This window comes from Trichosurus vulpecula, chromosome 6, assembly GCF_011100635.1.
Source record: "Trichosurus vulpecula isolate mTriVul1 chromosome 6, mTriVul1.pri, whole genome shotgun sequence".
In the NCBI taxonomy this organism is placed as follows: Eukaryota; Metazoa; Chordata; class Mammalia; order Diprotodontia; family Phalangeridae; genus Trichosurus; species Trichosurus vulpecula.
Genome location: NC_050578.1, coordinates 85164849 through 85179896, shown reverse-complemented (window position 1 = coordinate 85179896; position 15048 = coordinate 85164849).

The following is a 15048-nucleotide window of genomic DNA, read 5'->3' as shown; positions in this document are numbered from 1 at the left end:
CATCTGGATAAATATAGACATACTATTTGCTGGCATCATAATTGGATTTTATTTTGTACATCTGCTTTCCAATTCTTCCTTTCACCATAAAAAATGGAGAGAAGATAAAAGAAACAGGTCAGCCTTAACATATGGATCAAACAATGGAGAAACAAGATGTTTCAAATTATCATCAGGTGAAATATAGCTGTGTACCTATTTCTGCGAGGCATCTCATTTTTTAACATATTAAAATGTTATGATGTATTTTTGAGTAGAACTGTACTCCCAGTCAGCCTGCTCAAAATTGTAAATGTCAAAAAATATATTTCTTATTCATACATAAAGAGTGCACTCAAAAGTTCTTTTCCATTATTATTCAGTCCATTGAAAATTGTTCCTCTTCCAGGTTGTCAAGTTCATTTATTTTGGGATAATACAATCTGTTCATATTTTTCCAATTTTCCTTTTATTAAATGACAAAATTCTATCAAATACATTTATTTAGGAAATGAGCAGCAAATCCAAAAAAGGCATCTGTAATGCCTCATCATACTGTTCAAGAGTGTTTTCTTTGTGTCCTGCTGTTTATTCAAAGTGTTATATCAATTTAACAATTTGAACATGAGATAATATATTACTTTTTATCTATAAATAAAAAATGAAAACTCTAGCCTTTGCCTCTAGAGCTCAAATCCAACCAATATTCTTGTGATTTGTTCTGGGTGGGGAAATATTACTCAGAGTGGGAGGGTATGGGAGAAGTAGTTTGTAGGGGAGAACAACGTAATAGAACTTTGATACAAATAAACCTCCATTCCCTGCTGTTTCCCTCTGCTTTCATTTGGCTTCCATTTAAGATTTTTTCCCAGCTTCCTATTTTTGTTCCTTTTATTTAGGAACATTATTTAGGTATGATATTGAAACACTTTAAAGACCAAAGAAACATATATTGGATTTTCCAAAGAGAATCATTGATAGCCTAAGCACAGTGGTGGACTTAGAAAAGTTCTGCAAAGCCTGAACTGTATGTTGTTGGACTAGGAACTCTACAGTATTCATGGCAAAGCATTGGCATTCTTTGGGTGGGATTTTCTCACCAATATTTTTCTCTACTGGTAAAAAAGAAATTAAAAAAATCATCTTTGTAAAGAAGCTACACTAGCTATTACGGCTGCAGGTGAATCCAGGTAAGGCCTTTCATAAAGAATACAGATAACGATAGAGCCATACCTAGCTGTAGCTGGATGGATAAGGGATGCGGGGGAAGACCAGTGGCTCTGTATACAAAGAACAGCCTAGGTCATGAGAAGTGGAATATCAGCATGGTGGAACTCTATTCTGTATTCATGTGCACACTCTGCCCCAGGGCAATAATCTCATCTATGCCACCTCATTGGACTGACCATTCCCATGTTTTGCCTAATAATCATGATTTGGGTGAGAGACCAAAACCCTGAGGAGGTTTAATGGAAATATTAATGGGGATCATGAGGGTAGCTGCTAAAAATGGTTTTACCACATGTTTCCAGAGGACCACGAGGTCCATCCACTTTCAGAAAATATGGCTATTTATAAAGGAAACTTGCCAGCAACTACCCACCCCCACATCTGTACCCTGGGACAAAGCCCTCTACATTCTGCTAGGTACACTTCTAGTCTACAATGATAATCTCTAAATAAGATTTCTAAATACCAGCCAAGAGTAGATTTATTTTAAATACGTGAAAAACAAAAACAGTACCTCTAAACAGTCAAAAAAATTGGACAGTCCATTGAACTTTGAATAACAGAATTTTATTTATATAATCCTCCGTTGGCGAAATGTATATCACAATGTCTGGTACAGGCTGATGGGACACCTCCCTTCTTTGGTCTTGCCTAACCTATAATGCCCTTCTCACTCTTCCTTCTTCCTTCTATTCTCCTCCTTTCAGACAGATTTTACTTGCAAGATGGTCCCTGAAAGGCCATCACAGTAACAAGTAAAGGGAATTGGATCCCTTGAGCCATGACTAGGTTTTCATTCTTATTCCTAGGCTTTCCTCCATCACCTGAACAAGTCTACTCCCAACCCCAATCTCTCATTATCCTGTGGTGGGCCCCACCACTGGCTTACCACTCCTTCCTTCCCTAGTCTAATGTATGGGGCACACTACAGTAGATTTACTATCAATAAATAGACATTTATTAAGCAACTACTATGTGCCAGACACTATGCTAAACACTGGAGGTACAAAAATTGGCAAAAGACTATCTCTGCCCTCAAGGAACTTACAATCTAATGGATGAGACAACATGCACATAGATATATAAAAAGCAAGCTATACATAAGATAAATAGGAAATAACAGAGGGAAGGTACTAGAATTAAGACAAGGTGGGATTTTTTTTGGAGGGGGAAGGCAGGGCAATTGGGGTTAGGTGACTTGCCCAAGTTCACACAGCTAAGTAAGTGTGTCAAGTGTCTGAGGTCAGATTTGAACTCAGGTCCTCCTGACTCTAGAGTCAGTGCTCTACTCACTTCACCACCTAGCTGCCCCAAGAAGATGGGATTTTATTTGGGACTTAAACCATTACTTATGCTAACTAGTGTCATGTTAACACTGCTTTGACTTATGCTTCTCAATGCATACAATGAAACTTCATTAATCAAAGCATGCAAATAGTAACTTCTCAGAATAAACTACCTACATCTTTGAGATTTTGTTCAGCTTCTTTCATACCAGACTCAGCAAAGTCACTTCTCTGACCAAGCAGAGCATGTTTCCCTCTGAGGTAATCTCCCAGCAAATCTCCATCAATAAGTAATGCCCTAAAGTGACATGGACTGCTTGAATCCCAACTGTGGGGAGGTTGGAGGCAGGAGCCAGTCCTAGTCACATCCCAGGAACAGGCTGATGGTGGGGGCCTCAGATTGTCTTTTTTATATTCTTAGCTATGGATATTTCTGAGTTGTTTACTACATACTTTGATAGGTAGTTTACTTCAACATTATTGATAAAGCTTCTTATATTTTCATGACAATAACAACAACACTATAATAATAACTAGCATTTAGGTAACACTATTTGCTAGGCAATAAGCTAAGCACTTTACAAATTTAATAATCTTTCTTAACAGAGGGTCCACATATTTTAAGAATAATAATTAATAATTACGAATACACATGGGTGGCTTAATATATAATATTGCACAAGTACTAATTTTATTTTTGAAAAACAACTTACTCAGAATAGCTCAGCCATAAAATGGAGGCTTAAAACAAAATGCAAACCATTTTCCTAAGTTAAAAAAGTAAATAATGCACTAAAATTTATTCTTCTTATGCTTGGAGGAATATATGGTATTAGTAAAGACCCACTCAGTTCCCATAGTTGAGCAAATTTTCCAAAGTGGGGCAAAGACCTAGTCACCCTACATTAGTTCCAGCTCAGTATACAATAAGGGCCTTGTACAAAATGATTGTTGAGATCTCTTCCAGTTCTACAACCTATATCCTATATAAGAACAGAATAAAATTAGGCAGGCTACATTTTGGTAACCAAAAAATGTTTTCTATTCACTAACCACAATTTTTCATATGGAAATGGGACCGGGCCAAAAGAACTCTCAATAAGGAAATTCCTATGAAGATTGGCACTTTAAAACTTGGAATCTTATAGTCATTTGAAGTACCAAGAAGTTAGGGTACTTCCCTGGGATCATGTGGTCAAGATGCATCAGAGGGGAGTGTGAACCCAGATCTTCCTTACTTTGAAGCCAACACTCCAGCCTCTACTCTACACTGCTTTCAAATTCTTGATGTAACACCTCCAAATTCACTTATTCAACACATATTTTATTGAGATGTACTATGTGCAAGTTTAAGCACAGAACAAAAATGATAACAAAACATTCTCAATAGTACTGCGGCTCTGTTGACAGGTATAATGTGTGTTCAGAAAAGATGAGTCATGAGGGCTGCCAAGACCTTTTTAGGGCTACTTTCCACCTTTGGTGTCCACCTGTTCCACCTAACTCTCACCTGTGGTTCCAAGAAGTTGTAGCATGCTGTATTAGCAAGCACCCTAGCACACCCAGGACGGTTTGCTAGCACAGGTTCTTTGATCTGCTTTTCTAAAGGAAAGACAGCTTCAAAGGGGTTAATAATCTTATTTTAATTAAAGATATGTAAGTAAAGAAGGTAAAGGTCATTCACTAGTTCAGGGGAAATGTTAGCATTCTGAACATGGAGAAAATACAAGCAGAGAGAAATTAGCCCAGAGATCTAATAGACAGGGCTCCAACTGTCTAAACAAAGTAATAGATACATAATGACCAGACAGGAAGCACCAACATCTGGGTTCACAAAGCCAGGGGGCTCCTTAACAATGGCTATCCAGAGTCTCATCTGGTCAAATCACAAAGACCTCAGATAAACGTTCTTCCCGTGAGTGAGCCCCAAAGCAAAATCTCACCTCGGAATATATATACACTTTTGGCTAATAGGCTCAAAGCCAGAAGGCATCACCACCCTAGTGACTCAGTACCTAATCAGCTTAGCACCAAAAAATGTGAAAGCCTTCCTGAAAACAAGCCTCCTCATAAGCAAGCTTCTCTTTAGACAAGTTCCTCCCTCAATGGGCTCTATGTGACTCAGGATGTATCACAGCTATGAACCGGGCCAGAGCTCAAAGCAGCAAGACATCCATGGTTGAAATACCTGTGTACCTTTAGACCTGAGAACATGGCCCCTGTTGCAAGGGAAAAAGGGGACACGTGGTCACATAGGCCTATTAATGGACAGGGAAGATCTTTATATTCCATTAACCCTAAACACGCACAGCAGCTACACCTTGGTAAATCATTTCAGCAGAGAGGCTAAACCAGGTTGAGGGTAACCAAGTGATCTCAAACCCATCAGTGAGTTAGTGAGGTGTCTACCCCAAGTGTGTGATGACTTCTTCTGGTGGAATGAGCAAATGAGAACATTTTGTTCCAACAGCCATGAAGGCAGCTGAAGCAGGTGCTGTGGACTGTTTAGAGCTTGGTTAGACATTGAAGAGACCAAGGTCATCCACTGCATTTTGAGTCATCACCAGTCATCCTCAATCTGTCCTGCCACTGGACTGTGATGACTCCAGAAGAGAGAGCAAGGCTGACAACTTTGTGAAACTCTGCCTTACTTTGAAGCCAACACTCCAGCCTCTACTCTACACTGCCTTTCAAATTCTTGATGTAACACCTCCAAAGTCACTTATTCAACATGTATTTTATTGAGATGTACTATGTGCAAGTTTAAGCACAGAACAAAAATGATAACAAAACAGTGTGGGTGATGAGGTCATAAATCCAAATTGCGCACAAATCAAAAAACATCACCATACCATTTTACCATCTTTACCTATCTCAAAATTCTGTGGCAACGGGCAAGTGATGAAGCAGCAGGTGGGGATACACTGGAAGCTGTAGTCACAATGCTGTACACAGGCAGCCCAGGCCATCAAGCCATTTTCTCACTGAAAGTAGCAGTGGTATTTGGCAGCCCTCTGGGTATGAGTAGCCTTTTAAGGATCACAGTGCTGAACTGGTATGAGAAAGGGGGTAGAAAAGGAGCCCTAAAAATTATCCTCTTACCCAACCCTGTCCTGACTACTGTGACAGGCAGGGATCCCATTCTGTGGTCAAAACACAAAAAAGGTACAAAAATATCTGCAAAGAAGATTCCACTCACCCTTGGTACATGGAATATGTACCCATTTATAGACAACACAAAGGCCAGCTTATTAAAGTTGTTTTTTTCTGGAGTGACCACAGTGAAGAGGAGTGCCATGAAGCTGGTGTAGGTTTTATATCAAAACTAATCTAGTCAACAAGCTGTATGCGATTGCCACCCACAGGAAAATGTCACATCATCATCATCAGTGACTGTGCTCCCACCACGACAAACCCCGATGAGGTAAAAAAAAAATTCATGTAGACCTGGAGACCCTTATCAGCAATGTGCCAAAAGAGGACAAGCTTATAATTCTAGATCGAGTAGGCTCAGACTACCAAACTTGGCAGGGAGTTCTAGAGAGGAATAGAGCTGGAAACAGCAAGAGCAATGATCACTTACTACTGAAGACTTGCACATCTTATGACCTCATCACTCACACTGTTTTCCATTTAGTTCAATTCAGTAAAACCTCATAGATGCACCCTCTCAGAAAACATTGGCATTTGATGGACTGTGTGGATTGTAAGGAGAAGAAACAGACAGGATGAGAGAGTAACAAAGGCAATGTGTGGTTCAGAGTGCTGGACTGATCATAGATTTATCCTCACCAAGCTAAATATTCACATTCAACAAAAGTGGTAGCTCCAAGGCAAAATGACTACCAAAAGAATTAATGTCAATAGATTAGAACATTTCTCTGAGTGGGAACAGTTTGCTGCTAACTTGGATGGAAAGTTGAGCCAACACGCAGGTGGCAACAGTGGAGCAGAAAAGGAGTGGCACAGCTTTCAGAGATTTGGTGTATAGCACTACATTTGTTCATCTGGGTCAGAACGCTTACGAACATCGACATTGGTTTGATGAAAATGATAGGGAAATTCAGAAGCTGCTAAATGAAAAAATGAGAACTCCACAGGGTTTACCAGCAGGATAGTTCATCCATCTCTAAGAAGGCAGCATTTCATTCTACCAGAAGTAAAATACAAGTGAAACTTATAGAGATGCAGGATTCTTGCAGGATTCAGTAAGAAGGCAGGCAAAATTCAGTTTTATGCTGATAGTAACAATCAAAAGTGCTTTTATGATGCTCTGAGGGCTATTTATGGGCCAAAGATCTATGGTGCATCTCCACTACTCAGTGCTGATGGAGCCACATTGATTAGTGATAAGGACATGATGCTAGAAAGACGGGCTGAACACTTCCATTGTGTTCTCAACAGACTATCATCAGTCAATACCGAAGTCACTGACCATTTACTTCAGGTTGAAGTCAGTCCCTCCCTAGCTGAAGTCCAACTGAAGAAGAGGTTTTGAATGCTATTAGGCTCCTTTCATCTGGCAAAGCACCTGGTGATGATTCTATTCCAGCTAAGATTTACAAGGTAGGGGGTCCATTGCTCTTACAAAAGCTGACTGAAATTTTCCAGGTTACATGGCAGGCAGAGATTATCCCCCAGGAGTTTAAGGGTGTCTCCATTGTCGATCTCTATAAAGGTAAAGGAAATAGATTGTCCTGTAACAATCACAGGGGAGGTCCCTCTGTTAGTCATTGCTTGCAAGATTCTTGCCAGAGTCCTCCTTAATAAGATGATCCTTCACCTGAAAGATGGTTATCTATCCTGAGAGCTGGTGTGGCTTCAGAAAGGGCCTAGGAAAGGTCAATAGGTTATTTGCTTCCTGACAACTCCAGGAGAAATACCAGGAGCAGAACACAGGTCTGTATGCAATGTTTGTAGATCTGACTAAGGCCTTTGATGTTGTCAGTTGTGAGGACTTACGGATAATTATGTCAAAATTTTGTTGCCGGGAGAAATTCATCAGCATTGTATGTCAATTTCATGATGGCATGCTAGCCCAGGTTGTGGATAATGGACAGTACTCTCACGCTTTCCCAATCACCAGTGGAGCAAAACAAGGCTTTGTGCTTGCTCCCATGCTTTTTTGAAAATTTTTTTTTTTTATTTTTGGTTTACAACAAGTTTTTGAGTTCCAAATTTTCTCCCCCTCTCTCTTCTCCCCACTCCCCCCAAGATGGCATAGAATCCAATATCTGTTCAACAAATACCTTTGCAATTAAACTTATTTACACCATAGTCAAGTTGTAAAGAATTATAAACAATAGAATGAATCATAAGAAAGAAGAAAAAAACAAAAGAGAAGATTTTAAAAAGACAGCAAACAGATTGCCTAAATCTGCATTCAGTCTCCATAATTCTTTTTCTGGATGTGGATAGGTTTTTCCATCATGAGTCTTTTGGAGCTGTCTTTGGCTGAGAAAAGCCACATCTATCAAAGTCAGTCATCACAGATACCGTGTGTCTCTAATTGCATATGTTCTTCTGGTTCTGCTACCCTCAATCAGCATCAGATCACTAGGGTCTTTCCAGGTTATTATGAAGTCTGTATCATCCCCATTTCTTATAGCACAATAGTATTCCATTATATTCATATACCACAACTTGGTCAACCATTCCCCAGTTGATGGGGAGCCCCCTGATTTCCAATTCTTTGCCACCACAAAAAGAACTGCTACAAAGATTTTTGTCTCTTTCCCACTTCTATGATCTCTTAGAGATACATCTCTAGAAGTGGTATTGCTGGGTCAGAGGGTATACACATCTTTATAGCATTTTGGGCATAGTTTCAAAATGCTCTCCAGAATGAAGCATTTATCATTTTCCTGTTTTGTCATGTTGGCCAATCTGACAGGAGAGATGTGGTACCTTAGAGATGCTTTGGTTTGCATTTCTCTAATAAATAGTGATTTTTATATGACTATAGATATCCTTAATTACTTCTTCTGAAAACTGCCTGTTCATATAATTTGACCATTTATCAATTGGGGAATTTGGTCATAAATTCTTCCCTTCTCCATAAATCTGACAGTTAAACTACTCCTGGGTCTCCCAGATTGATTTTTTTTTGACTAGGTAAAAGAAGCCATTCTTTGCCTCATTTCTTCCCTAGCCTTAATCACTGAATAGGCATTGCTTCAGGCAAACTGAGACCTGAGAAAAACCTTAGCTTAAGAGTCGGTGGTTTCCCACTATATCCAGGGCCACCTCAAGTCACCTTGACCTATATCTGGCCACTGGACCCAGATTGTGACTTTGTATAGCCCTCCCTCACTTAAATACAATTTACTTGCACGTCATTGCATCACCTCCCTGATGTTGTGGTCCTGTTGAGAATGAAAGACAAATAACCACAAACAAGCTAAAGGTATAATCAGAGTCCCATTCTCCTTCATTCAACTCCCACCCCATCCAACCTCCTAACATTAAACTCCCCCAAGGGGAGTGATTTTTTCATTTAGGCTTTGTATCATCAGACCTAATGTAATGGATTCTTCATAGAAGGGAGTTGTCTTAACAAATGCTTGTCTAAGTAATTTGGGAGAACAAGGAATAGTTTACCTATCAGATTTATGGAAAAGAAAAGAATTCATGACCCAACAAGAGATAGAGAGCATTATAAAATTCAAAATAACACAATTTTGATTATGTTAAATTGAAATGTTTTTGTACAAGAAAAAAGCCAATGCAACCAAGATTAGGAGGGAAGCAGAAAATTGGGAGAAAATCTTTACAACCAGTGTCTCTGATAAAGGCCTCATTTCTAAAATATACAGGGAACTGAGCCAAATATATAAGGAATATAAGTCACTCCCCAATTGAGAAATGGTCAATGGATATGAACAGGCAGTTTTCAGAGGAAGAAATTAAAGATATCTATAGGCATATGAAAAAATGCTCTAAATCACTACTGATCAGAGAAAAGCAAATCAAAACAACTCTTAGGTACCACATCTCTCCTGTCAGATTGGCTAAAGTGACAAAACCGGAAAATGGTAAATGCTGGAGAGAATGTGGGAAAATTGGAACATTGTTACATTGCTGGTGGAGTTGTGAACTGATCCAGCCATTCTGGAGAGCAATTTGGAACTATGTCCAAAGGGCTATGAAAATGTTCATACCCTTTGACCCAGCAATACCATTTCTAGGGTTGTGTCCCAAAGAGATTACACAAGTGGGAAAAGGACCCATACGTACAAAAATATTTATAGCATCTCTTTGTGTAGTAGCTAAGAATTGGAAATCAAGGGGATGCCCATCAATTGGGGAATGGCTGAACAAGTTGTGGTATATGAAGGTAATGGAATACTATTGTGCTATAAGAAATGGAGGTGATATGGACTTCGTAATAACCTGGAAAAACCTATACAACATAATGCTGAGCAAGTGGAGCAGAGCCAGGAGAACAATATACACAACCACAGATATATGGATTCTGTGAGGACTAACCCTAATAGACTTTGCTCTTCTCAGCAACACAAGGTGCAAAGACAGCTCCAAAGGACTCACAATAGAGAATACTATCTACATCCAGAGAAAGAACTATAAAGTATGAAGGCAGATTGAGGCACACTTCATGCTAGCCTTTTTCCCCCTTTTTTCTCCCTTTTGTTTTTGTTTTTGGGGTTTTTTGTGGTTCTGTTTCTTCTTTCTCATGATTCATTCCATTGGTCATAATTCTTCTCCACAACTTGACTAGTGTGTAAATTAGTTCAACGAGAAGTTATACGTAGAAGATATATTGGATTCCATGTCATCTTGGGGAGGGAGGGGGGAGAGGATGGGAAGAAAATCTAGAACTCAAAATTATGTAGAACTGAGTGTTATAAACTAAAAATAAAAAAATAAAATAAAATAAAACAAATGCTTATCATATTGAGTTGGAAAAGGTATCAATGATAATTCCTTTTTCAACAATATGTCTGGCTTTTGTTTCCTTAGCGATTTAAGCAAACTGAACTAAAAATCTTTTAGCTAGAAATTTAATCAGAGTTTAAAAAAACAGTTGGAGGGAATACCATGTTTTTAAGCCTCGTACACCTTTGCAATCACAGCTCAAAATCTAGTCTGTGCATTTAAGGATCTTATAGTATGTGTATGAATACAGTCTATTATCAATGAGAGAAAAAGCAGGCAATTCAGAAGTAGTGTTTTGAATCCAAATGACCACTAAACACCTGTGAATTCTACTAAGAGCATTAGCTAGTAAGTCAGACCTGCTCCTACTCTTGGATACTCTTCATGACTTCATACCTTAGTGACTTCATCCTTTGAAAAATAATGGATACCATTGCCTAGTCAATATATAGGACAAGTCTTACCAGATGGGCAATTAGATGGGCTCAAAGCTAAGGAAGAGGATAAACGGGAGGAGAAGGAGATGGAGGAGGAAGAAGAGGAGGAGGAAGAGGAGGAGGAAGGGGAGGAGGAGGAGATAGGGTTAAGTCTTATTTAAAAGTGCTTTCAATAATGTCACCCTGTCATCTCCTTCATTGTCATGTCAACTCCAGTCATTCCCTAGTTCCCCTCTAGGATAAAATATATACTTCTCTGTTTGACATTTAAAGCCTTCACATTCTGACTCCAGTCTAACTTCCCAAGCTAAGTACAGATCACTCCCCTTCACTCTTTGTTACTGTTAAATTACCTTATTTCTCATTTCCTATATACCACATTTCATCTCCAATTTTTGTGCATTTTCACAGGCTGTCTCTCATGCCTGAAATGTTCTCCCTTCTCATCCCCACCCTTTGAGTCTCTCTAGCTTGTTTCAGAACTCAGCTCAAGTGCTAACTTACAAATGAGAACTTTATCAATTTTCTCCACCTCAATTCTCTTCACCCTGGAAAATTACCTCATATTTTCTTTATGCCTATTTTGTCTTTACTTATATTTGTATGTAGTTTCCTCTGACAGAATATAAGTTCCTTGAAGGGAGGAATTATTTTGGTTTTCTCTTTGTGTACCTTGTGAGTAGCATGGTTAATGGCACTTAATATTTCTTTGTTGATGGATAGAAGGACAGGAGGCAGGAGAGGAGACAGGAGGAAAGGAAGGAAGAAAGAAATGGAAGAAGAAAAGGAGGAAGGAAGGAAGGAAGGAAGGAAGGAAGGAAGGAAGGAAGGAAGGAAGGGAATAAGAAAGGAAGGAAGGAAGGAAGGAAGGAAGGAAGGAAGGAAGGAAGGAAGGAGGGGAATAAGGAAGGAAGGAAGGAAGGAAGGAAGGAAGGAAGGAAGGAAGGAAGGAAGGAAGGAAGGAAGGAAGAAAGGAAGGAAGGAAGACACAAAAATCCAAGGTCTATGACCCATATATTAATAAGTAGTCATCAAAGACAGATTTCAGTATAACTAGTTTTGAATATTCTCTCAAAAATAGATTGGTCAGTTTAAATTTTTGCAGTTCTCCAAAGGGCATTTTTATTCTGTGATAGATACATAAAATCTAGGTTTCAGAAAATTGAGGTTTGGGGGATGGGGAGAGGCATCTGCCATCAGAAGAGCTTAATGTAACTGTAAGCTCTTGCTCAAAAAGTTAATTGGGTTAAGTCAGTGAAATGAGAAGGAAGCTTTAATCTCCCATGAACATCAACATCCTCAATCATAAGAAAGGCCAAAATTCTTTTGAAATGGCCAGATCTGAACATTTTTTGATGGAGAAAAAGATGGACAGAGATTTGGAGCCTCAAACACTAGAGTTGAAATATTATTATTATGGTAATTATTTCATATTTACATTCTAAAACAATATATTCTGAGCCATATTTTAATCATCAATTATTGATCTGACTGACTTTTCTGAAGGTGAGTTACAGGAAACTGCTCTGCATTCTACTAGCTTCACTACAACCCCACCAACTGATATATGAGCCCCAATGACTGACTGACTGTATGCAGTCAGGGAGCAATACAGGATTTCTGAAGAATGTCTTATGGATAGAGAAAACAATTACAAATTTTTATCACAGATTGTTATTACCTTTACTCTCAAATGTCTCTGGATAAAGTCTTGTTTTGCAGCACACTCCCCACCCCCACCACTATATTTAAATAAATACACCATGATTATTCTATCCTTGCAATAGACATTTTTTGTCTCCTATGGCAACAGAAACTATCCCGCTGTTAGAGGTCAACTATCCATAATTGTTCAGAAGGACAGTATGCTTCCCTGGGTTCACTTGAGGCATTTCAAATCATGGCAGAATCTAATTTGTTCTCAAGTGATGCTGGTAACAGAACAATTAAGAAAGGAAGCAACTGAAAATACTGGAGAAAGGCCAATTGGTACAAACTAAGCTGAATCAAACACAAAATTAACAAACCTCAGTATATCCTCTTGTACTGGAATTTTGAAGGGAAATAACCCCCAAGCAACAAGTAGCATTATTAATGTTTATATTCATGTATGTATATTTTAGTGACTATTATATTCCCCCCAGTAATCATTCAAAACCCCTCCTTATGCTCCTAACTTCCTTGTCCCCTAAAAAGATGATTTTACCTACTCCTTTACTAAGCTAGAGGTCTCTTGTAAACATGAACTGCCCCACTTCTATCATCTAAACTTCTCTATGTTCTCTGTAGAGTCTCATCTATACTCTCCTCACTTCTTTTCTTAGAGGACAAAGCAATCCATCTCACCAAGGTTCACTCCTCTGCCTCTGTTCTTGATCACATTTCCTTGTACTTCATCAAGAAATTTATTCTAAAAATATTTTCATCTCATATATCCTAATCTCTCCTCCCCTTCTAACCAGTTTACTTTGGCCCACAATGGTTATCATTATTATTATTACTATTGATAATGATAATTATGATAATAAACGGCAGCTAGCATTTAAATAATATTTTGAGATTTGTAAAAGTAAATTTAATTCTTTTTTAATGTGCAAAGCACCTTGCAATTTTTAGTTATCTCATTCTATCCTAAAACAACCCTGGGAGTGAGAAACTATTACTATCTGTATTTTACAAATAAGAAAACTGAGTCAGACAGAGGTGAAATGACATGTCTGTGTAGTTATGCAGCTATTAAGTGTCTGAGGCCAGATTTGAACTGAACATCCCCATAGCTCCCCTAACCTGAAAATAAATGAAAAATGCAGTCTTCCTTGGCCTTTACACCTTTTCAGGGTATTGCTTTTCCTTCTCCTCTCCATCACAATACTTCTAGAAAAAGAAGGCTACTCTTATTTCCTTTATAATCACTTGCTTCTCAGCCTATTGAAATTTGACACTGGGGCATAGATGGTGCAATGAATAGAGCACTGGCCCTGCAGTTAGGAGGACTTGAGTTCAAATCTGACCTCAGACACTTACTAGCTATGTGACCTGGGCAAGTTTGCCTCAAAAAAGAAAGGAAAAGAAAGCTGTTCTCTCTCCTTATCATGCTATTGAAACTGTCCTCTTTAAGGTCACTAATAACTTTCTTTTTCCCTCTAAGTTCAATGGTTTTTCTCCAGTAATGACGTTTAACCATTCTACTGCATCTGACACTATTGACCATCACCTTCTTAATGCTCCCAGCTGTCTCATGGCTCTCCCCTTACCTCTCTTAGCACTTCTGTCTTTTATACATATGCCATTTTTCCCTTCCTCCCTCCCCCTTGTATCCCACAACCTGCTTAATATAAACAATCGTTACCCTCCCCTCCCTTCTCTTCTCCTTTTCTCTACTCCTTTCTCTTACTCTTTCTCCTACTCTTCTCTGTGTATCTCTCATACATTTTGTCTCATTTCATATGACATCCAAAATTAGATTATCAACTTTATGTAAATGAACTCCAAATTATTGTCTCCACCCCTGGCCTCTGTCAAATGCTACAGTTATGTATTTCCAACTTTCCAGTTACTTGCTTATTGTCTTCTCTTGATTATTTGACACTTCAACACATCTAATATCAAAAACAATAATGGTCCCCTACTCTTCTATTTCAATCAGGCAGGCTCAAAATCTAGGAATAGTCTTTAGCAACTCTTTGCATACAGTAAATTGTCGAGTTCTATTTTAATTATATCATTGCAATGTCTCTTATACATGTCCACTCATTCCTTTCTACTCTCAACTTCATTGTCTTTCTTTAAGCTCTCACTATTTTTCACACATGAACTAATTCAATGATCTCTTTATCTGCTTCCCCCACTTCATCTCTTCCCCCCATGACAGTATATCTTGTCAGTCAGATTTTTTTTTCCAAATCAGAGCTCTTATAATGACAGCTCCCTACTCAAAACTCTTCAATGGATCCCAGTTGCCTACAAAATAAAGTACAGACTTCTTTGCCTGGCTTTCAGCTTCCTCCACAATATGGCTTCAATCTACCCCTTCAGTTTTATCTTTTAATATACCTCTATACATATTCCATGCTCCAATTGAACTGGACTTTTCATTACTTCTCTAATGTGCCCCATGCTTTTCTGCTTATAAGATTTTGCTCATGCTGGTTTCTCCAGCCAAACTTGCCATGTTTTGTTAAACATCATCTTTCTTCATTTTTTTTCCTCTTTCCTTGAAC